General features: G+C 36.2%; 1 non-coding gene across 1 annotated transcript; it reads right to left on the bottom strand.

Annotated features, from left to right (window-relative positions):
• Window positions 1-10,542: 10,542 nt before the first annotated feature.
• On the bottom strand, window positions 10,543-10,649 carry LOC124529566 (U6 spliceosomal RNA). Its single transcript, XR_006966429.1, has one exon. It is a non-coding gene; the product is annotated as a U6 spliceosomal RNA (small nuclear RNA).
• Between the last annotated feature and the right edge of the window lie 12,086 nt (window positions 10,650-22,735).

Raw genomic sequence — 22,735 nt, 5'->3', positions numbered from 1 at the left:
TTCTGGGATTCAATCACCAATATTCAAGTCTGAATTATGGAAAAAGTTTTGAGGAGTTTTATTGAAGTCTTTGTAGATCTAATTTTGATGTTTGTTTTATATATACATTTTATTTTATTTATATTTTATTTATTTATTTATTTATTTATTTATTTATTTATTTTTTCAATATATGAAATTTATTGTCAAATTGGTTTCCATACAACACCCAGTGTTCTTCCCAAAAGGTGCCCTCCTCAATACCCATCACCCATCCTCCCCTCCCTCCCACCCCCCATCAACCCTCAGTTTTTTCTCAGTTTTTAAGAGTCTCTTATGCTTTGGCTCTCTCCCACTCTAACCTCTTTTTTTTTTTTTTTCCTTGCCCTCCCCATGTGTTTCTGTTAAGTTTCTCAGGATCCACATAAGAGTGAACACATATGGTATCTGTCTTTATCTGTATGGCTTATTTCACTTAGCATAACACTCTCCAGTTCCATCCATGTTGGGACAAAGGGCCATATTTCATTCTTTCTCATTGCCACATAGTACTCCATTGTGTATATAAACCACAATTTCTTTATCCATTCATCAGTTGATGGACATTTCGGCTCTTTCCATAATTTGGCTAATGTTGAAAGTGCTGCTATAAACATTGGGGTACAAGTGCCCCTATGCATCAGTACTCCTGTATCCCTTGGGTAAATTCCTAGCAGTGCTATTGCTTGGTCATAGGGTAGGTCTATTTTTAATTTTCTGAGGAACCTCCACACTGTTTTCCAGAGTGGCTGCACCAATTTGCATTCCCACCAACAGTGCAAGAGGGTTCCTGTTTCTCTACATCCTCTCCAGCATCTATAGATTTGTTCATTTTGGCCACTCTGACTGGTGTGAGATGATATCTGAGTGTGGTTTTGATTTGTATTTCCCTGATAAGGAGCGACGTTGAGCATCTTTTCATGTGCCTGTTGGCCATCCGGATGTCTTCTTTAGAGAAGTGTCTATTCATGTTTTCTGCCCATTTCTTCACTGGGTTATTTGTTTTTTGGGTGTGGAGTTTGGTGAGCTCTTTATAGATTTTAGATACTAGCCCTTTGTCCGATATGTCATTTGCAAATATCTTTTCCCATTCCGTTGGTTGCCTTTTAGTTTTGTTGGTTGTTTCCTTTGCTGTGCAGAAGCTTTTTATTTTCATAAGGTCCCAGTAATTCACTTTTGCTTTTAATTCCCTTGCCTTTGGGGATGTGTCGAGTAAGAGATTGCTACGGCTGAGGTCAGAGAGGTCTTTTCCTGCTTTCTCCTCTAAGGTTTTGATGGTTTCCTGTCTCACATTCAGGTCCTTTATCCATTTTGAGTTTATTTTTGTGAATGGTGTGAGAAAGTGGTCTAGTTTCAACCTTCTGCATGTTGCTGTCCAGTTCTCCCAGCACCATTTGTTAAAGAGGCTGTCTTTTTTCCATTGGATGTTCTTTTCTGCTTTGTCAAAGATTAGTTGGCCATACATTTGTGGGTCTAGTTCTGGGGTTTCTATTCTATTCCATTGGTCTATGTGTCTGTTTTTGTGCCAATACCATGCTGTCTTGATGATTACAGCTTTGTAGTAGAGGCTAAAGTCTGGGATTGTGATGCCTCCTGCTTTGGTCTTCTTCTTCAAAAATCACTTTGGCTATTCGGGACCTTTTGTGGTCCCATATGAATTTTAGGATTGCTTGTTCTAGTTTCGAGAAGAATGCTGGTGCAATTTTGACTGGGATTGCATTGAATGTGTAGATAGCTTTGGGTGGTATTGACATTTTGACAATATTTATTCTTCCAATCCATGAGCAGGGAATGTCTTTCCATTTCTTTATATCTTCTTCAATTACCTTCATAAGCTTTCTATAGTTTTCAGCCTACAGATCTTTTACATCTTTGGTTAGATTTATTCCTAGGTATTTTACGCTTCTTGGTGCAATTGTCAATGGGATCAGTTTCTTTATTTGTCTTTCTGTTGCTTCATTGTTAGTGTATAAGAATGCAACTGACTTCTGTACATTGATTTTGTATCCTGCAATATATATACTTTTTAAAAATAATTTTGTTTTCTTGTGCATTTTTCTTTTTCTTTATTGACAAGTCATTTTCCTTCAGGTCCTTTTTTCTCTGAGGTCCAGACATAAGGATGTATTCTCTGAGAGAGATTTTGCAATTACTTATATCAGGTATGTAAAGCTGCTACCTGATGATGATTCAAAATTAAGTCTTGTATTGAGTATCTTAAAGAACCTTAAATCAGATGAGGATCAGTTCATAACTATGAATTTTTGGAGAGATATTTTATTTCTCTATTGTATGTTGAAAGGGGCCCCTAAAAGACATTCATATTTTAATCCCTGGAATTTGTGAATGTTACCATATTAGAGAAAAGGGTTTTTATAGATGCAATTAAGTTATGGCCTTTGAGATGGGGAGATTATCATGAATTATGTGGGCTGGCCCTGAATGCGATTACATGTATCCTTATAAGACAGAGAGAGTGGGGGATTTAATTATAGACCCCAGAGAAGGCACTGGGACTCAAAGACAGAGGTTGGAGTTATGGAGCCACAAGCTAAGGAATACCAGCAGCCACCAAAGCTGAAGGAAGCACAGGACGGATTCTCCCCTAGAGCCTCTGGAAGAAGCACAGTCTTGCTGACACCTCGATTTTGGCCTCCAGAAATAAGTGACAACTTATTTCAGACTTAAGGCCTCCAGAACTGTGAACGAACAAGTTTCTGTGTTTTTCAGGTACCTCGTTTGTGGTACTTTTTATAGCCACCAAAGGAAACTAAGATCCCCTTCATTCAAAACCAAAGCTAAAACGAATTTCTCTGCCGTTTTTCTTTGTGGAATAGTAACACATAATCAACATTTGTTGATTTAACTCACATTGATCACTCCATTTGTAAAACATAGTTCATAGAAGTAGGAGAGGGTCACGTAGCTCCTACACCTTCAGTTAGAGTTTCCTTCCTTACTTTATTCCAGCAACTTGGCTGACTTACTGTCGCAGTTGGTCCTTAGTTGCTCAGAGGAATTACAGCTTTCCAAAAGTATGTCTCCAAAATGTCATATGTGATGTGATCATCCTAATGCTGATCTTTAAACAGATCATGATACCCTATTGCAATACATCACTGGGTTTTGAAAGCTAGCTGAAAAGTTGTCTTATTTATATGCCTAGACTTTGCTTTTATTCAATACAAGTTTAGCTCCAAGCAACATTCGATTATTTGACTAGAGAAAAGTTTCAACAACTATGCCAGTAGTGGGCTCTGCTGCCTTTGATTTGGAAAAGGATCTTCGCAAAACCATTGCAACAGAAAGGTTTATTTCGACTTTATACATTAGTCTTCTAAAGGCCTTTGATCTCTTTAGAGGTATTCATGGTCTAAATAACCACCACATTCTTATAGAAATCAGTGAAATCTGGATTTAAAATAATTGACACCTAAGGGAAAACTTATTAAATGTAGTAATCTTTATCCACCATGTAAAAGATATTTAGATCAAACATTAGAGATGAAGACATTCTTTTCCCCTCCCCTTTTAAAAAATTAACTATATAAATATGAGTAAAGATGTCTATTATTAAATAGGAAGGCACCTTAAAAGACAAGAATAAGTGGAGTTATTCTGTCAAAGTTAGCCACATTCAAAATATATCCCCCCCCAACTTAATTCAAAACAGAAAAAAAAAACAAAAAAAAAAAAACAGATGGTGCATACAAAGCAGTGACATATGATGACAAATTTAACTAACAAGCATTTGCATCTTTTAACATAACATGATTTTTCACTTAGGTGTAGATAGATGGTAAATTCTTCAAAAATCGGTAATTCCCACTTTGAGTTTAGGGATTCCTATGGGAATTTGTTTTATAGGGAATTTCTCACTACCTAATTTTTTTTTTCTCACAATTGCATTTACTTTCATCAGTCAAAGTTCAAATCTTATTATATCTTAAGTTTGAGAAGGAAACTGATCTTGAATATAAGGCATTTCACTCCTGGGATCTCATTTCAGTTACTAAAAGCCATATGGCTAAAGAATTGCTATGTTCCATAGTTTAGAAGTGCAATAGATTGTGCTGTGGAGGGACACCTAAGGGAAGGATAGGTTTGTTTGTTGTTTTTGTTTTTGTTTTTGTTTTTGTTTTTGTTTTGAGGAGTTTGAATTAAAAGAACATATATAGCAATGAAACTGAGATAAGAGGACTATGAAAAAAATATGGGGGAAAATCACTTCTGTGGCTCTTGAAAGAAATAGCAGTACCCGTTTACATTTAACATCATGGCTTTTGAGTATGGAGCAGATTTTACTTGACTCTAAATTGAAATAACTTTGTATCTCTCTTGTTGGTCCTAAATAAAATTGTTTCCCTTTCTGGTTTATACTGCATGTGTTCTACCATTGTGAATGGTCAAGACAAAGATGGGTGAGATATTGTTTCATGGGCTTGGCATTCTTCCAAATTGTGACCATGAACTTCATACTTTATAAGTACAAATGCTTTGCATGACAGATCGCATTGATTCCATGTGTACTCCTTTACTAAGGTAAGCATGGCATCACTATACGTCAATTCAAACCACTGGCACATGCAGCTTTTTCCAGAAACCTGATCCCTGAGAGTCTGTGTTTTAATGATTGCAGCTTTCTGAGTGACACCAAATAAAGGTGCAATTGAGTTGACTTACGATGGAGAGCGTTATTTTAGCTAACAGTACTTAAAATGGAAGAAGAATATAATTTAGGCTTTTTAGGCTAAACTTTTTTGACCATGTTGGTTGTGGGCAATTTTTCAAATAAAAGAAAATATTTTCTTAGTGTATTTCCAAGAATAAGACCACACGTTTTAATATTTACAGGGATCATAGGAAAGAGAAAAGGATCCTTGCATATAGGTTTAAAAAGTTGGGGGAAATGTTTTTCATGTGTGTGAGGGAGAGATTTTTTGAGAGAAAATAACTCAGTGGTACTCTCCAAGCATATGGAGCTTCATTATGAGTAACTGGCGGCTTTTTGTCTCAAAAGAAGGATTACGTGGAATAAATAAGAAGAAAGTTATATAAGACATATAAATAAACTTCTGAAAGTCAGGTTGGACGACTCATAGACCTGATTTTCAAAAGCTGATTTGAAGAAGTTGGTGGACAGCATGAGAGAGACCTGACTTTTTGACATCCATATGTGTTTTGTTGTCTTAAGACTTCTTTACTATTGTCTGCAAAATGAAATGGTACGGCTTTATTGCAAACGGCTGCCTGCCTTTGTCTGGAACCTTAAGTATCTTTGGAAATTAGACATTTAAAATAAAGATTATTTGCCGTAACATAAGCCATATTTTGATCATCAGAATTTGTAGCAGTTGTTTCAGGATATCATGGGATTTTTCTTTGTTTCCATATTTTCCCCTTAAATTATACACATTTCCTGACCCTTTGCCAAGCCCGTGGTAGTGAAACATTATTTAGGAGATCAAACACAGATCATATGAAAGAAACATCTGTTGTAGCTATTGTTTTTCAGAAGTTCAGGTTGCCCAAGAGGTCCACCAGGCAATATTTTCCAATCATTTTTATACAACTGGGGGATCTTGGTGGCAGCGAAGGATAAAAGGCTGTTAATTTAATGTTTGAGATGCGTGTGTGTCCTGAAGTTATTTGTACTGAAAATGTTGTGGAAGAAAAAAAAATTCCATGGTGACTGTTTTAGGGTTTTTTTTTTTTTTTTTTTTTTTTCTGCTCTGCAGCCTACTAGGGGCAAACATGCATTGAGAGTGGATAAGAAAAAGCCAAAGAGCGGAAGGGATGCGAGGCAGCTGTTGCTTTAATTGTTTCTTGCTTTTCTAGTCCCATCCCCACCTATCACTTTAATCCCCAACATTCTCCTAACTCAATCCTCAAAGCACAGCTCATTTTCAGGGAAGAAAAAGCTTCTTTCCAGGCCAACATTCTTCTCTACTCCCATTTCTTCTACCCACTGCCTGGTAGTCAGCTGTGGAGCCTGCAATTCTCTTTTAAAACAGATCAAAAAGGGAAAGGTAATTTATATTTTAATGACAAGGCTTGGTTATGTGTTGGACACAGAGGGTTTATAGCCCTGGGAGGTAATTACTTGGGTTGAAAGGTGCTTCATCTGTTCAGATTGCAGCTTCCAACAGGGTGATGTTCTCAGTGAAACTGGTGATGGCAAAACCATCTGAGAAATCATGCAAGGAAATTTCATTAAAGGAACATTTCCCTTGTTCTCCAATTACTAAATTTAAAATTAATTACAAATTTTATTACTTTTATTAAAACAATCCAACTGAAACCCTTAATATGCTGTATAAAATTTATTATGTGGGATGCAACAAAGGATGGTCCAAAAAGCCCCGGACTGGGGCTGCTCAGGAAACAACAGCATTGAAACTTACTCGTTCTGTGACCCTGGGCCTGACCTTTCAATTCCATTTTAGCTTGTGCCACATATGATCCTATGGAATATAGCAAAAAATCAGATTTTTTTTCCCCCGCAATTGGCATGGTCTTTTACATAGAATCCATTCTATCTGAAAGATGGGAGAATCAGAGTTAGGAAGGAACATTATTTTCTTACCTATATGTCAGAAGATGTTTTTTTCAGTCTCATTTTGAGCTTAAAGGAGAATTGAACTAGTTAATATTCTCACATAGATTCATCGTCATCATCATACTACTACCCATGACAACCCCTTTCAAAATACTATATTATCCCAAGGGCTAGAAAAATATTGTACTATCCAAAGGATCAAGAATGTAGTCAATAACTAGTGTTATATGCAATAACAATATGATGCAATATTATAAGAGACATTAAATTTTTTTTAATGTTTATTCATTTTGAAGGAGAGAGACAGAGCATGAGTGGGGGAAGGGCAGAGAGAGAGAGGGAGACACAGAATCTGAAGCAGGCTCCACGCTCTGAGCTGTCAGCAAAGAGCCTGCCACGGGGCTCGAACTCACTCAGATCATGACCTGAGCCGGCTGGACGCTTATCTGACTGAGCCACCCAGGTGCCCCATAAGAGATATTTAATATGTAACTTTTGAAACTTTTATTTTAAAATAATTTTAGGCTTACGTTAAAATTACATTAGACAAAATTAATTCAGAAAGTTCCCATGTATACTTCACCCAGCTTCCCAACATCTTGTGTAAACCTTAGCATAATTCTCAAAATTAAGAAATTAAGTTTGGTACAACACTCTTAACTGCCAATTTTATTTGGATTTCACCAGTTTACCACTAATAATACTTCTTCTCTTCTGGGATCCAATCCAGGATACCACAATTCATTTAGCTTCATGTCTTTTTGGTCTTTCCCAATCTGTGAAAGTTCCCTAGCCTTTCCTGTCTTTTATGATTGTGATAGTTTTGAATAGTGGTGGCTAGTTATTTTGTAGAATGCCCTATAGTTTGTATTTGTCTCATCTTTTTTTTTTTTCATAATTAGATGAAGGGTATGCATTATTGGCAAGAATACCATAGAAATGATGTGTCCTTGTAAATGTATCATATCAAAGGGTACGTGATATTGATATGTCTTGTTTAAACTTGATCACTTAATTAAAGTGGTGTCCGCTATTCCCATAATGCTACTATTTTCTCCTTTAGAATTAATTAATATCTTGGGGGGAAATAGGTAATTTGAAATGGAAAAATATCCCCTTCTTTTCCAACTTTTGCCTACTGCTTTTGGCATCCATCTTTGGATCTTGTTTGCAATAATTATTACTGTAACTTTCTAATGGTCATTTTCCATCTCCTTTGTCTTTCTACATTTATTAATTGAAAGCACTTTGTAAGGAAGAGCTGCTACTTCTTCCTCATTTATTCAGTATGGGATGTTTGGTATTTACCTTATTCTGTAGGCTATAACCTAACACTATCTTTGTTAATTTTCTTTCTCAAAAATTTCCAGCTTCGGCCAACAGGAACTCTTACAGGTTGGCTTTATGATCTTTCAGTTTGAGTACTTCCTTATTGTATGCCGCCACAAGATACTCCAGGCTTGTTTTGCATTTGCTTGCCCCAGCGCTGGAATCAACTATTTTGTCAAAGAGCACTTGATTCCTTTAATTAGAGAATGCTATCGAGACATCAAGATCTGGGTGCTAAGTGTGTTCACTGCTACTAGCATGTTATTTAGTAACATCCATCCAAGCCGTCTCAGTAGATGTAGGATATATAGTACTCAGCCAAACATACACACATGTCTTAAGTTACATATCTGAAGGTGCCTTCGTGGCATAAAACCATGAATTCATACTGAGACTTCTCATTGTAATCCATCACCACATCCCCTACTCCAGTGTTCTCATATTTTTAAATTGCAATTTTTTTCTGCAATTTTTCAAGTAAGAAACTTGACTCTCATTATCTACAATATACTTACTGATTCTTTCAAACCTAATATACACAAAATTTATTTTCAGAATTGCTTACCCATACCCCTGCAAGAAACAAATCTGCTAAATATAGTAAATGTACTTTCTTATAGTTCGTTTGGCCTTTGACTTACAGTATCCAAAATATTGATTCCCAAAGTAACTTAAGGTTAGTTCTTTTCTTTAAAAAAAAAATTATTTATTTTGAGAGAGACAGTGAGAGCCTGCATGTGCATGGGTGGAGGAAGGGCAGAGAGAGAGAAGAGAGAATCCCAAGCAGGTTCTACACTGTCAGTGTGGATTCAATCCCGGGAACCTTGAGATTAGGACCTGAGCCAAAATCAAGAGTTGAATGTTTAACTGAAGTCCCAGGTTAGTTTGTTTCTTACCTACCCACCTTAGCGTGGGCTTTTATTCATTTGCAATATACTAAAGTTTATTTGTTGAATTTTTTGTTCCATTTTGTTTTCTCCTCTCATTCTAGTTGAATATTTTCTATCTAAAGACTCTACAAACTATATAAAAACTCTCTGTCTAGCCTGAGATCACAAGAATTTTCTCCTATATTTTCTGCCAGAAGTTCTATGGTTTTGTATTTTACATTTTGGTCTATGAACATTATGAGTTAATAAAATATGGGTTGAGATTCATTATTTATACCGGAAACATGGATGTGCATTTTTTCGATCACTATTTTCAAAAATAGACTATGTTCCCTTCACTGTAATTCCTTTATACTTAAAAAAAAAATCACTTGAGGGGCGCCTGGGTGGCTCGGTCGGTTAAGCGGCAGATTTCGGCTCAGGTCATGATCTTGCGGTCTGTAAGTTCGAGCCCTGCGTCCGGCTCTGTGCTGACAGCTCGGAGCCTGGAGCCTGTTTCAGATTCTGTGTCTCCCTCTCTCTGACCCTCCCCCATTCATGCTCTGTCTCTCAAATAAATAAACATTTTAAAAAATCACTTGAAATGATGCTGTGGGTATTTTTCTGGACTTTTCCCCATTCATTTGCTTATCACTTCACCACTACCACAATATTTTGATGACTGGAGCTTCATATTAAATCTTGAATTAGGTAGTGCTAGGCTTCAATTTTGTACTTAATTTTCAAAATTAATTGAACTCTTCTAGTTTCTTTGCTTTTCCATATGCAGTTTAGACTCAGGTTACTAATTATCCACAAAGAAAAAGAAAAAGGCCACCTTTTTCTTTTGATTTGGGTTGGGTTGAATATATATGAATATATATATATATATATATATATATACACACACATATATATATATTTAGAAATAATTTATTTATTTCTTAATAGTATTCAGGCTTCCAATCCATGAACACTGTATATCTCTTCATTTATTAAATTTTCTTTGATTTATTTCATCAGTGTTTTATAGTTTTCAGCATGCTTATTGTATGCATATTTTGTTAGATTTATACCTACGTATATCATTTATCTCTGTTGTAAATTTTACTGTACTTTTATGTTTCAATTCCCAGTTATTGCTTGAAAGTATATAAAAATACAAGTGATCTTTGTATATTGATTTGATATCTTTTGAACTTTCCAAACTGACTTATGAATTTAGAAGCTTTTTAAAGATGCTTTAGGATTTTCTACATAGACGTGTTGTTTGTGAATACAGATATACTTCTTTCCATTTTTCCAGTCTATGTGCCTTTTATTCTTTTCCATGTCTTATTCAACTCTCTAGAACTTACAGTACAGTTGAATAAAATTGTGAGAAAGGACATTTTTGCCTGGTTCTCAGTCTTGTGGAAAAGCATTCAGTCTTTCATCATTAACTATAAGGACAATGCTCAGTTTTAAGTAAAATCCCTTTATCAGGTTAAGGAAGCCTTCCTTTACTGTTAGTTTCCTGAGAGTTTTAAATCATGAATAAATGTTGAACTTTGCTAAAAGCTCCCCCCCATATATTGACAGGATTAGATAATTTTCTTCATTATTCTGCTAATATAATGAATTATTTTAGTTGATTTTCTTTTCTTTTCTTTTTTTTTTTTTTGGAGATCTTGCTTCTTTTTTAAATTATTTTTTTAATATGAAATTTATTGTCAAATTGGTTTCCATACAACACCCAGTGCTCATCCCAATAGGTGCCCTCCTCAAAAAAATATGGAACACTTCACGAATTTGTGTGTCATACTTGTGCAGGGGCCATGCTAATCTTTTCTGTATCGTTCCAATTTTAGTATATGTGCTGCTGAAGCGAGCACTATTTTAGTTGATTTTCTAATGCTGAACCAGGTTTGCATTTCCTCAAATGAACCCCACTTGGATGAAGTCTATTTTTCTTTTAATATATTCCCGGATTTTGTTTGCTAATAGTTTGTTGAGAATTTTTGCATCTAAGATCTTATGGGATATTGGTATTTAACTTTCTTTTCTAATCTTTATTTGGTTTTGTTATTAGAGTAATGCTGACCTACTAAAAGGAGTTAGGAAGTATTTCCTCTTCTTCAATTTTCTAGAAGAGTTTGTATTGATTTGGTGGTATTTCTTCCCCAAATATTTCTCAGAAATGACCTATGATGGCATTTAGGGACTGGACTTTTCTTAAGTGAAATATTTTAAATTATTAATTTAAATTATCTTATAGGTATAGGGACATTCTGTTTCTTCCTTCTGAGTGAGTTTTGGCAGTTTGTATCTTCCAAGGAGTTAGTTGGTTCATTGAAATTGTAGAATCTATAGGCATAGATGTCACTGACATCTATATTTTTATAGAATCAGTTTTGTTTTCATTGTTTTTCTCTATTTTCATTTTTTAAAATTTTATTCATGTTTGCTCTTAATTTTATTATTTCTGTTCTTCTGCTGTCTTCACGTTTAATTTTGGCTTCATTGTTTAGTTTCTCAAGCTAGAAGCTAAGGTTATTGATACTTTACTTATTTTTTCAAAACAAGTGTTTAGCTCTATTAATTTTCCTCTAAACATTGCTTTAGATATATCCTATAAATTTTGGTGGGCTATATTTTAATTTTACTTCAGCTCAAAATTTTTTTTTAATTCCCCTTGAGGCTTTCCCTTTGAAATATAAGTTATTTCAATGTATGTTATTTAGTTTCTAAATATTTGCAGATTTTCCAAATATATTTTTGTTTTGATCCTCCTTTAATGCCCTTATGAACTTCTATTTGTGTTATTTTTAGTCTTTTTAATTTGCTAAGATTTTGTTTGTGGCCAGAATGTAGCCTGTGTTGACGAAGATTTCATGTGTACTTGAAAAAAATGTGCATTCTGCTATATTCTTTCAATAAGATCAAATGTATTAAAAGTATTTGTTATGTCCATCATATACTTACTGACTTATTTGTTCTGTTAATTCCAGGGAGAGAGAGAGAGAGAAAGAGAGAGAGAGGGAGAGAGAGAGAAGCTGAAATCTCCAACTATAATTATAGATTTGTCTATTTTTCCTTCAGTTCTCTTGTGTTTTGATTAATATATTTTGAAGCTCTGCTTTTAGATATGTAATAGTTGATAAGATTTTAATTAAATATAGACTGACACACATGGATTTATCTCAAGATGATTCGGTATAAGAAATAAAAAAATTCCCATTTATAATTCTTTGAACATATGTTGAAAATTAGAGGCCTGTATCTTGTACTTCATATTAAGTCAGAAAACTTTTCATGGACATAACAGAAATTAAATAGTCCTTGAAGGGAAGCTAATTCTATTCTGCTGTTTCTTTAATACGTCTGGTATCGCCAAACACTGAAAGCGTTTACCTTTTAATAAACGGGGTCAATTTTTTTTTTTTTTTAGTAAAACTCAAGACGCTTAGTTATTTTGTCCTTGGTTCTTAAAATGACATATTTTGCTTATTTTTGAATATCTTTATTTATATACAATTACCTTTAGAGATTATACTTCAAGGGTTTGGGAGATAGGATTTTAGGAGTCCTCAACATTCACACCGTCTCGTGTATATACACAATCCCTTCACAATCCCTTTCCCTTTAGTGTGGGCAGGAGATGTAAGTTTGATGGAATATCATTTCAATGATTACTTTACATTAAATCTAAGGGACTTTCTAGATATAAAGATGTTAAGTGTTTTGTAATCAGTAGACATTAAGTTAATTAAAGGAAGATTACCCAGGTGAGCCTGACTTTATCAGGTGAGCTCTTTAAAGGAGGTTCTAGAGTCAGAGGAAGAAAAATTCAGAGAGATGTGAAACAGCAGATATGCTCTTCTATTGACCTTGAATAGAATACTTTAAACATTTGAGTTACCATAAGTTCCTTGGTATAGTAGAGAAAGAATCTAAACCTAGGGAGGAAAAAAATACTGGATTGGATTTGTCACACACACACACACACACACACACACACACACACAAACCCTAATTATATTTCCTGAAAGGACTTGGAATATATTCACCAAAACACTGAAAGAATTTTACAGATTATGGAGCATTAGCATCTTGTAAAGTATTGTAGTGACTGTAATTGTGGCTGTATTGTAGTGACAGTGCTGCTGTCATTGACAAGATTTCTCCTATTTCATCGATTATAGCAAGCCCCTGAATGGCAGGACAAAGTAGTAGCATTTATGGAATATGTTATGGCATGTTTTCCATAATATTGAAGAGAGCTAGTGTGGTAATCAGAATGGTCTGACTTACAGGGATATTAGTGGTGATAATTAATCATGGGAATCATAGAATCTCCTCTTTATAACCCCAAAAATTCTAAGACTAGAGATTCTAGGACCATGATGATCACTGGCACTTTCCCAGTACCCAGGCCTGAGTCAGTTCCTAGTTTTCAAGGGAGGCCTGACAACAAAGTTTGGTTTGAGTTCGAGAGCTGGCAAGAATGGCAATAAATGTGGATAAGGTTACTTTTCTTTTCAAAACCTTGATGGATTTTATTTAGCCCAATATACACAGAATATCACCATTTTCACCTTTCAGTGAGGCCCATCAGGAGCTGATTTTACACCTCCATTCAGAGACAGTGAGGCATTGTGAGTCCCAGCCATACTTTTGTTAGGGTGGTGTGGGTGGGGACCAATGAACTGCTGAACATAAATACCTGGCCAGTTCTCTGGCTATACTTCAAGAGTGGAATACCTGCTAAAAATAAAAAACAAACACAAAATTGAATCCACAATATTAGAATATCCAAATTGTCCAGGATACAATAAAAAAAAAATCACTCATTATACCAAGAACAAGGACATCACAACATGAATGAGAAAAGACAATGAACAGATAGATGCCAACACAAATATTAGAATACTTAAAAAGGATTTCAAAGCAGCTATAATAAAAATACTCCCACAAAGAATAGCCATTCTCTTGAAAAGAAAAAAACGTAGAAAACCTCAGCAAAGAAATGGATGTTATAAAAAAGGAACCAAATGGAAACTGCAGTACTGAAAATATAATAACCAAAATTAAAAACTTGCTAAATGGACTCACTAGGAAAAGACAGAGAGTAGAATTAGTGAACTTGAAGATTGATCAATAGAACTGAAACAAAATGGACTAAAAAAAAAAATGAACAGTGTTCAGGGACTTGTAGGAAAATAATGAAAAGCTATCATTTCTCCCACAGAGTGGTACTCATGGTGGCAGCGTCCACCTGCACAGTGGGAGAAGCCAAGGTCCCTGGCCGGGGCGCGGGGGGGGGGGGGCAGGGAGGAGGGGGGAGGTGGCTGCTTCACCTTTTAGACCTTTTTCTCTTGAAATGGTGCTGCTTTGCTCTCTTTCACCGGTTGTCATGAGCGAGAGCCTCTGCCCCAGGAAAAGGAGAAGGCATGGCAATGAAGATCATCATCTTCCCCCACCCTTCCACCACCCTAGACCAAAAGGAGTGCTGGAAACCCTGTCTTTCATGATTCCTGGGACACAGTCTTCAAGCAGTGGTGGAAGCAGCAGCAGCAGCAGTCTGCACTGCACTACCGCCCTTCCTTCCACATCAACCAGACCCTGAGGAGGTCCACGTTCATAGCCTAGGGCACCAAGGACACGATGACCTCCAACATGATGTGCGGGCCGTTTCTTGCCTTCTGTGAAGGGATAGCGCCATTCAGATTTGGTATTTCAGCTTAAGATGTTTTTAAAAATTGCACAAAAATATGCCTGTTGGCTTTTCAGGCTAAATTTGAAATAATAGGTTAACAGGCAGTCGTTTACCTGTGGTTTTGCTGCACTATTGCAATTTCAAAGGGGCTTTGAAACAATTTTTTAGAGGATTCTTTTCAGGGTGGATATCAAATCTATGTCAGGGTAATGGTATGAGGAAATCTCATGTGCATATTGAATCCATAGTTTGTCTCATTCAGAATGATTTCCAAATCTGTCAATTAGAAATCCTACTTTATGTAAAAAAGCCTTGTAAAAATACAGGATCTTGAATTTTTTTAATTCAGTAAAGTAGTAAAGAGTATCTAGTTTCCATGAAAAAAAAAAGTTATCATTCTTATCATTAGAGTCCCAGAAGGGGAGGAGAAAGGCAATCATACTGCAAAAGCTGTACTGAAAAAGCATTTGATGAAGTAAAGGCTGAAAGTTTCCCAAATTTGATGAAATACATAACTTTATAAATTTAAGAAGCTTGTGAATGTCAAATAAGATAATCCAAAAAGTCAAACAAAGATGCATCATAATTAAACTTCTGAAAACTAATACAGATGCTGCATTGACTTTAGGAGAACAGCAAATAAGAGCAGATATCTCTTCTGAAACCATGGATGCCAAAAGCAAGTGACACAGTATGTTTCAAATAGTTGAAAGAGAATAGTCAACTTCTATATCTATTCTTCAAATTCTATATCCAGTGAGACATCTTTCAGAGATGAGAAAGAAATCAAGACATTTGCAAATGAAGGAAAGCTAAGGGAATTTCTTACTAACAAACTTACCTTTAAACAATGTCTAATGAAAATTCTCTAAAAGGACAAAAAATTGTAACAGAAGACTTTGACTTCAGAAAGGAAAAAAAAACATTGGAATGTGTAAAAAGAGGGGTGAAATAATAGATGCCTTATTACTCATGAGTTTCCTACATCATATTTGGTGGTTTAAACAAAATATTTTAACACTGACTACTGTGCTGCTCAATCTATATAAAGGAAATACTTAAGACAATTATATTTTTTAAAAGGGAGGTTAATGGAACTTAAATGAAAGTAAGTACACTCCACTGAATTTGGTAAAATATCAATTGTAGTCTACTATGATATTATGTAGGTATGTTGCAATATCTAAAGTAGCCACTAAGGAAGTTTAAAACTCAATGATACTATAAATAAACTGTGACGGAATCCTAAAAGAATGTTAAAATAACTCATGAAAAAGTAATAAAAGAGAGCAGAGGACTAAGAAACAGGCAATATACATAAAGCAAATAACAAAACAGACTTGAGCTGTAACATATCAATAATTACCTTAAATATAAATGGTCTAAATATATAAATTAAATGAAGTTGGTTGAGTATAAAAATAATTCAGGTATATGTTATCTACAACTGGCTCACTTCAAATACAATGGTATAGGTAAGCTGAAAGTAAAATGATGGAAAATCTTTGGAATTAGGACTAAAGAATTCTTAGAGTTGATACCGAGAGCATTATATACTCTGAAAAAATGACAAATTGGATGCCATGAAATTTAAAAACTTTTGCTCAATGAAATAACCTATGAAAAGATATAAAGATAAGCTAAAGACTGGAAGCAAATATTTGTAAACTACATGTTGGACAAAGGACCAGTATCTAGAATATATAAAGAATTTTCAAAACTCAATAGTTAAGGAACAATCTAATTAAAAAATGGGCAAAAATTATGAATATACATTTCACCAAAAAGGATATGTAGATCACAAATAACACATGAACAGAGGTTCAAGATCATTAATTATTAGATAAAGCAAGATAAAACCATAATAAAATACCACTATACATTTATCAGAATGGCTAAAATAAAAAATACTGATAAGCATACAGAAAAATTGGATTAGTCATGTATTGCAGGTGGGAATATAAAATGGTGTAGCCATTCTGGAAAATAGTTTGGCAGTTTCTTATAAAACCTAATGAGCAATTGTCATAGTCCTTAAGATTTTATCTCTTGGGTATTTATTCCAGAGAAAGAAAAATGTGTGTTCACACCAAAACCTATATACAGATGTTCATAGAAGCATTATTAGTAATAGCCCAAAATGGAAAGAATCCAGATGTCTTTCAATGGTTGAATGGTTACAATTAAACCAATAGAAGTATTTCCATACCATGGAATACTACTCAGAAATAAAAAGGAACAAATATTGATCCATGCAACAACCTGGATGAATTCCCAGAGAACTATGCTGAATGAAAAAAAGCCAATCCCCAGAGGTTACATGCTGTATAATTCTATCCGTATAACATTCTTGAAAGGATAAAATTATAGAAATGTGGAACAGCCAGGGCCCAGAGACAAGAGGTGGATGTGGTTATGAAGAGATAAGGGATCCTTTTGGTGATGGAAATGTTCTGTATTTTGACTATATCCATGTCAATATCTGGGTTTTGATACTTTAATACAGTTTTGCAAGATGTTACCATCCAGGGAAATTGGGTACATGGAACACAAGTCTCTACATTATTTCTTTCAGCCGCATGTGACTCAAAAACTATCTTAAAATCAAAGTTTAATATTAAAAATGATAAAGAATTTAAAATACTATGAACACAAAACAGTGACATTAATTACCATGCAACTCTATACCAGTACCTTTAAAAAACTGAAAGAAATCCAGGCTTAGTGGAAAGAAAAAATCCCAAGAAATCAACCTTCTTGGTACATTCTGTGCTTTGAGAGCATCCAGTGTTTTACTTCCAGACCTAGCATGGTTTATCTTTCAGCTCTTAAGGCTGTTGAAGTGTATGTGCTAATGCATTTTACACTCCTCAGCGTACAACATTGTCGCTATTTACCCTCTTCCCATCAAAGCAGTTGCTCAAGTGTTTGTTCTCAGCCTTCCTTTAGTGGACACATTCTAAGAGAGGGCCAGTCAGCTATGGTCATCATAGGTCTCCTGTTGATGACTGTGCAACCAAGATCACTGTCTAGGGATCACCACAGACAGGATCAGGATGACCAATACAAACTTCTCTCTCATCACTACAGCATCTAGTGTCCCGGGGTGAAGTTTGCTAAGGTATTATACTCCCTTTGTAGCAAGTTGATACATATATGACTCACATCTCTTTGCTTTCTTTGCCACCTATTCTGTATTTGCCAAATCCTCTGTTAATTATCTCTACCTACTCTTCCATTCTAGTCTCAGACCAGTTCTGATAGGGTAGACTATGCTACATAAACACATTTTTCTCTGGGTTGGAGGCTCTGGGTCTTCCCATTATTTCAAATTTATTCAGGGACTAAGGTGCAGATGGAATATTCTATTCTCCTTCTCTAACTTAGGGAGAACATCTTCATTTGTATGTAAAAATATAATGAACTCCCTCTGGTAATCCAGGTAGATCACCCTACTCCTCTTACACTGATGCCACCTTTCACCTAATGAGGTTGATTATGAAAGGATTTGCCTAACCCATCTTGGAGGAGATAGGATTGTGGAATTAATTTCTTCTAGAAATTAATTTTCTTTTCATGCTCTGATATGAGAACTCTAATAGAACTTCCAGATATGTACATGCCTATATCCAGATATCTTAATAATTTTTGCGCCTCCTTTCTGCAGGTGGAGTGCCTCATCTAAGACCAGCTGCTTTTTTTTTTAAGCCTTATCTGAATATTTTTATTCTGTTGAGTGAATCACTAGATTTTAACAGTTGGTGGTGGTGCTTTGATTTTGTTGCAAAGGTTCACAACCATAGATAGGCCTTCATCACCTCACTGTTACTCCAGTAATTAGAAGTATGATGCTCCAGTGAAGGACCTGCTTGTCAGGCATTAAGTTTGCTTCACTAAATCTCAGTGAATGACTTTATGAATATAGGCAGGTCATACTCTTTTGGCAATATCCAGAGGTGTTATGAAGGTGTGCTTTACAACCCTCCCAGTGAACACTAACTACTTGCTATCCATAACTGGGGAAGGAGAAAATAGTATTTATGAGGTTGTTTATCACAGACATTCATCTAGAGTCTGGACAGTGCGCTAATTCTATGGTCATATAACCATTGCTGTTTTAATTTATAGCAAACCATTCCAAAGCCCTATCCTATTATATAAAAAATAAAAAATAAATATTAAATGGGAAATTGGGATTTACCAAATACCTCTCTTTCATGATATCAGTGGGTCTGTGATTTCTTACTTGGTAATAAGAAATATTGACAAGGTTTAATCAACTAACAACAGTGGGGGCAAATCTGGCATTTCCAGGGACATGGTATGGATCTTTGTACTCATGTTGTGAACTGTCATTGCCTCTCAGTTTCCTCGATGTAACTGCCCATAATACAGATGGCTCACCTACTAGTGATATTCACAACTGGCCCTGCTTTGTACCCTGTTGTTTGTGGACTCAAGATGAGTGATAGTAGAAACTCATTTTTTTTTGAAGGAACTAATTTCAGAGGGACCAGAATCACACTAGAATGACATCCCCTGGACTTGCTTCCCCCAAATGCCACAGAACATCTCTTCTAAACCCTGACCCACTTTCCTCGTATCCTAGCTTGCTATTCCCTGGTGGCCCTGGGACACTGCCCAAGCCTTAGTGGCATTTATTCCAGTTATTCCATGAGATATTCCTTTTACTTCTTGTGTTTTGCTAGGGCATTATAAGTTGATTTATGTATATGCTTGTGGCTTTCTTTCTGCTCTCTCTCTTTTTAGAATTCCTTCAGTCTTTTTCCACTCTCTCTCATTAGTTTATAAGTGCTTTTGTAATCCCCCACAGTTCTATGTATAGTCAACTTTTGATTATCTGAGCTAATGGAGGGGAGCATTAGCACGGATGATATCAGAGGACAAATAAATTTCCCAGGGGTTTGCATCAATTCTGTGAAAGTATCTGAGTCCCAGAGGCAGGGCGACTAAAATCTAAGAGAAGCAGAGAGCAGAGAAGCATTCTGAATGAAAGAGTGAGATGTCACATTCTCACAGGGCTGTGACCTGCTGCCGCAGCTGCTGGTGAAATTTTGTTCTACCCTGGCCAGACTGTTGGGAGATTCTCAAGAGAGGGGCTCCAAGGATCTTTGGGCATGAATCCCACTCCACTGGCCCTCTCCCTTTTGGCATCAGTGTTTGGCTTAACACAGTATTGGGCCAGGGCAGTAGAAATGCCATAAATGGATGAAAGAAGAGTAACAGGGAATTCTTGGATGAGAAATCAACAAAATAGAGCCTTTAGGAAGCAGGGAAGTGAAGCACTGTTTGTGAAAGCACCTTAAGGGGAGCACATGTTAATTGGATAAAGGTTTTTCCCTTCAACATCAGCTTCCAGCTCTCACCTTCAATATAGCAGGTGCTTTATTCATGTTGGAGGAAGGTGAACAAGCAAGCAGAAAGAGAAAAGAATGAAAAAAGTGACAGAAGTGTTCTGAGTAGTCTGGAAGCTACTATTCACTAAATCTACTTTCTGTGTAATTGAACATTCTGTTTGCATACTGTGGGTATTTTAAGAATAACTATAGGAAGGCCGTCTGGGTATCTGGTTAGAAATGCTTTTCGTTTTTTATTGTTGAAGACCAAACCTATGCAAAAGTAGTTCTTGTGGTTTCATGGCAGGGGACCAAAGGAATTAACATTCTTTGAGCAGCTACTATATTCCAGGTAAGCACTTTCATTATTTCATCTTGTTTATTACTTACAAAAATCCTATGAAATATTATTATTATGCCTACTTTACATGTAAAGCAACAGAGGGTCATGGTTGTTAAGTATGTTCCCCAGTGTCATCCAGCTAATAAATATCAAACTGGACTTCAAATCAGTCCCTTTCTTTTGAAACCATCTACTCTTTATTCTACACTGTGCTGCTTCGCGGTAATAATAGTGGCTACAATTTAACAAATTCCTGCTGTGTGAAGGCCTTATATTTATGTAATTTTTAATCTTCCCATTATCCTAGACAGGTGGTATTGATATCTACATTTCCAAAATAAAGATAGAGCTACAAAGCTAAGAATGATAACCAAGGTCACTGGTAGAGTTAAGATTTCAACTAAGTCTCTTTTTGAGTTATGCCGAGAATTTTCCCACTATATTCTGGTTTCTTTTTGTAAATATCATGTTCTTTCACTTGTGCCACATATTATTCACTGTAATCAACCCCAAAATTTTATTGTCGATGGTTCACTGCAATATCATCATTTCATGATTCTCGAGTAACTATATGTTTCAATTGTAGAAAGACAACTTCTGTGCCTGTATTCAACCCCAAGTCCACACCTATACACATGCACACACAGGCAGATATACATTTATTATTTCACAACTTTCCACATTCCTATTGCAAAAAGAAATCCAGTTTCAGATAATGCTCATAGAACTAGAACACATTTATAAGGAAAGTATAAGATCTCACTACCACTAACAATCATTACTTTGTATCAGATAGTGCTAGATAGAAACCTGATTTAGAAATTTGCTGTGGTTCTCCCTCAATGTGAAAATCAGTCTCAGACTTCAGGTGAAACAGCATAATCCTTACTATTAATGTCTACAAAAGTAACGTGGCACTTTTGATCCGTTGATCTTTTAGTTTGGAGGAGAATGAGAGAAGCTGAAGTCATGAAGGTTCTGAAAGTCTATTTTGTATTTACTTGTAGACACTATTGCATTTGTATCTCACTGGTGTCTTTGGCAACAGGGCATATGGCCTGTCTCTGGGGAAAGCTGTTTCATCTGGCAAAAAGGCCTCTCCAGAGTCTCTTTGGACACAGGAAGGGAGGTGGCCAGCTCTTCCAGGAAGAAGGTGGTCACAGAGAAGCACATGAGACAGGATGTCTCTCCTTGCCCATGGTAAGCTGTTGCTTTGGAGTTCTCACCCAGCATCTTCTAATTGCTTTTCCTCCACACTTGTCCTCTGGACAACAATATCCCAAGAACAACCTACCAGTGTCTCTGGGTGATAGATAGTGAGTTGGATGGACATTTTCGAATAGCAGGAGGAGAGAGAACTTGCAATCAAACTCCTTCCCTTTCTAGATTCTCTTGGCATGGCTGATACTCCATCCTCCTTCAAGGTCTAGGTTGTGACCCACACAGCTGGCCAGGGGGGATCTTTTCATTACACAATAGAGAATGAGATACAGGCTGGGTGAGCCATATCCTGTAGGGCCCAGTGTAGGGGTAACTAAGAGACACCCAGGAAAAACTCCAGCAGAAGCCTGGATTTTGCATGATGGGCCACTCCATAGTGATCCTTCCAGAGGCTCATCCTTCAGTGAAAGAGAAGGGAAGGGAAGGGAAGGGAAGGGAAGGGAAGGGAAGGGAAGGAGGGAAGGAAGGAAGGAAGGAAGGAAGGAAGGAAGGAAGGAAGGAAGGAAAAGAGAAAGAAAGAAAGAAAGAAAGAAAGAAAGAAAGAAAGAAAGAAAGAAAACAAAACTAGACTTCAGGGTGACTGTTGCTGAAATCAACTTGCTCATTCCATGATTTGATAAGTGCTTAACCCTTGCCAACTGTGCAGTGTTAGCACTACACTGTTTTGGAAATGTATGGATCTCATATTTTAGTACTGATCATACCTGCCAGGAGCCCCCTACGTTTCCAGGTTTGAATCCTCTTGACTGTCTCTGAATATAGAGGCTGGTTCTCTGACCTTCTTTCAAGGTCATCGGGTTTTCTTTGTACTTTTATGTCCTTTCAAAATTTTCTGCTTTCTTTTTGATTTTACTCCTTTTCAATTTATTTATGTGTGACAGCCTCAATCATCCAGTTATCAATTCAGTAAAATCTGTCTTGCAGAATGTCCATTTTATCATTCAAGCCTGAAATCTGTTCTGCAATCCTTTTATTTCCCTCCTGAATTGCTTTCAAAGCCCTCTAGGGAGCTGGCCTGCAAAAATAGAGAATTCTCACATTGTTTCGATGAAAGGTGCTATATAACCACACAGCAGGATTATTGTTCCCTTTTCTCTTTCATTTTGGTCGCCCTGACTGATCTGCTCTGCATTGCAAGCACAGTGGCCTTTTTTCATCTTAATTTTATTCACTGCTGTGGTTACTTTCTTTCTGGGAACATCAGATAGGTGTTAAGTAAAAGATGGGCATGGGTGTCACAAGGAGAGTCCAGGCACCTCCCTTCCCCTGTCACTGATTGCTAACACTTTGTCTGACCATTCAGCTGAGCCCAGCTGCCACTGCCATGATCTCTTCCCTGCC

This window comes from Lynx rufus, unplaced genomic scaffold (assembly GCF_022079265.1).
Source record: "Lynx rufus isolate CCGP_SWC_20201006 ecotype Redwood Valley unplaced genomic scaffold, mLynRuf1.p SCAF_6, whole genome shotgun sequence".
Lineage (NCBI taxonomy): Eukaryota > Metazoa > Chordata > Mammalia > Carnivora > Felidae > Lynx > Lynx rufus.
This window is presented reverse-complemented; position numbering and strand designations above follow the sequence as displayed.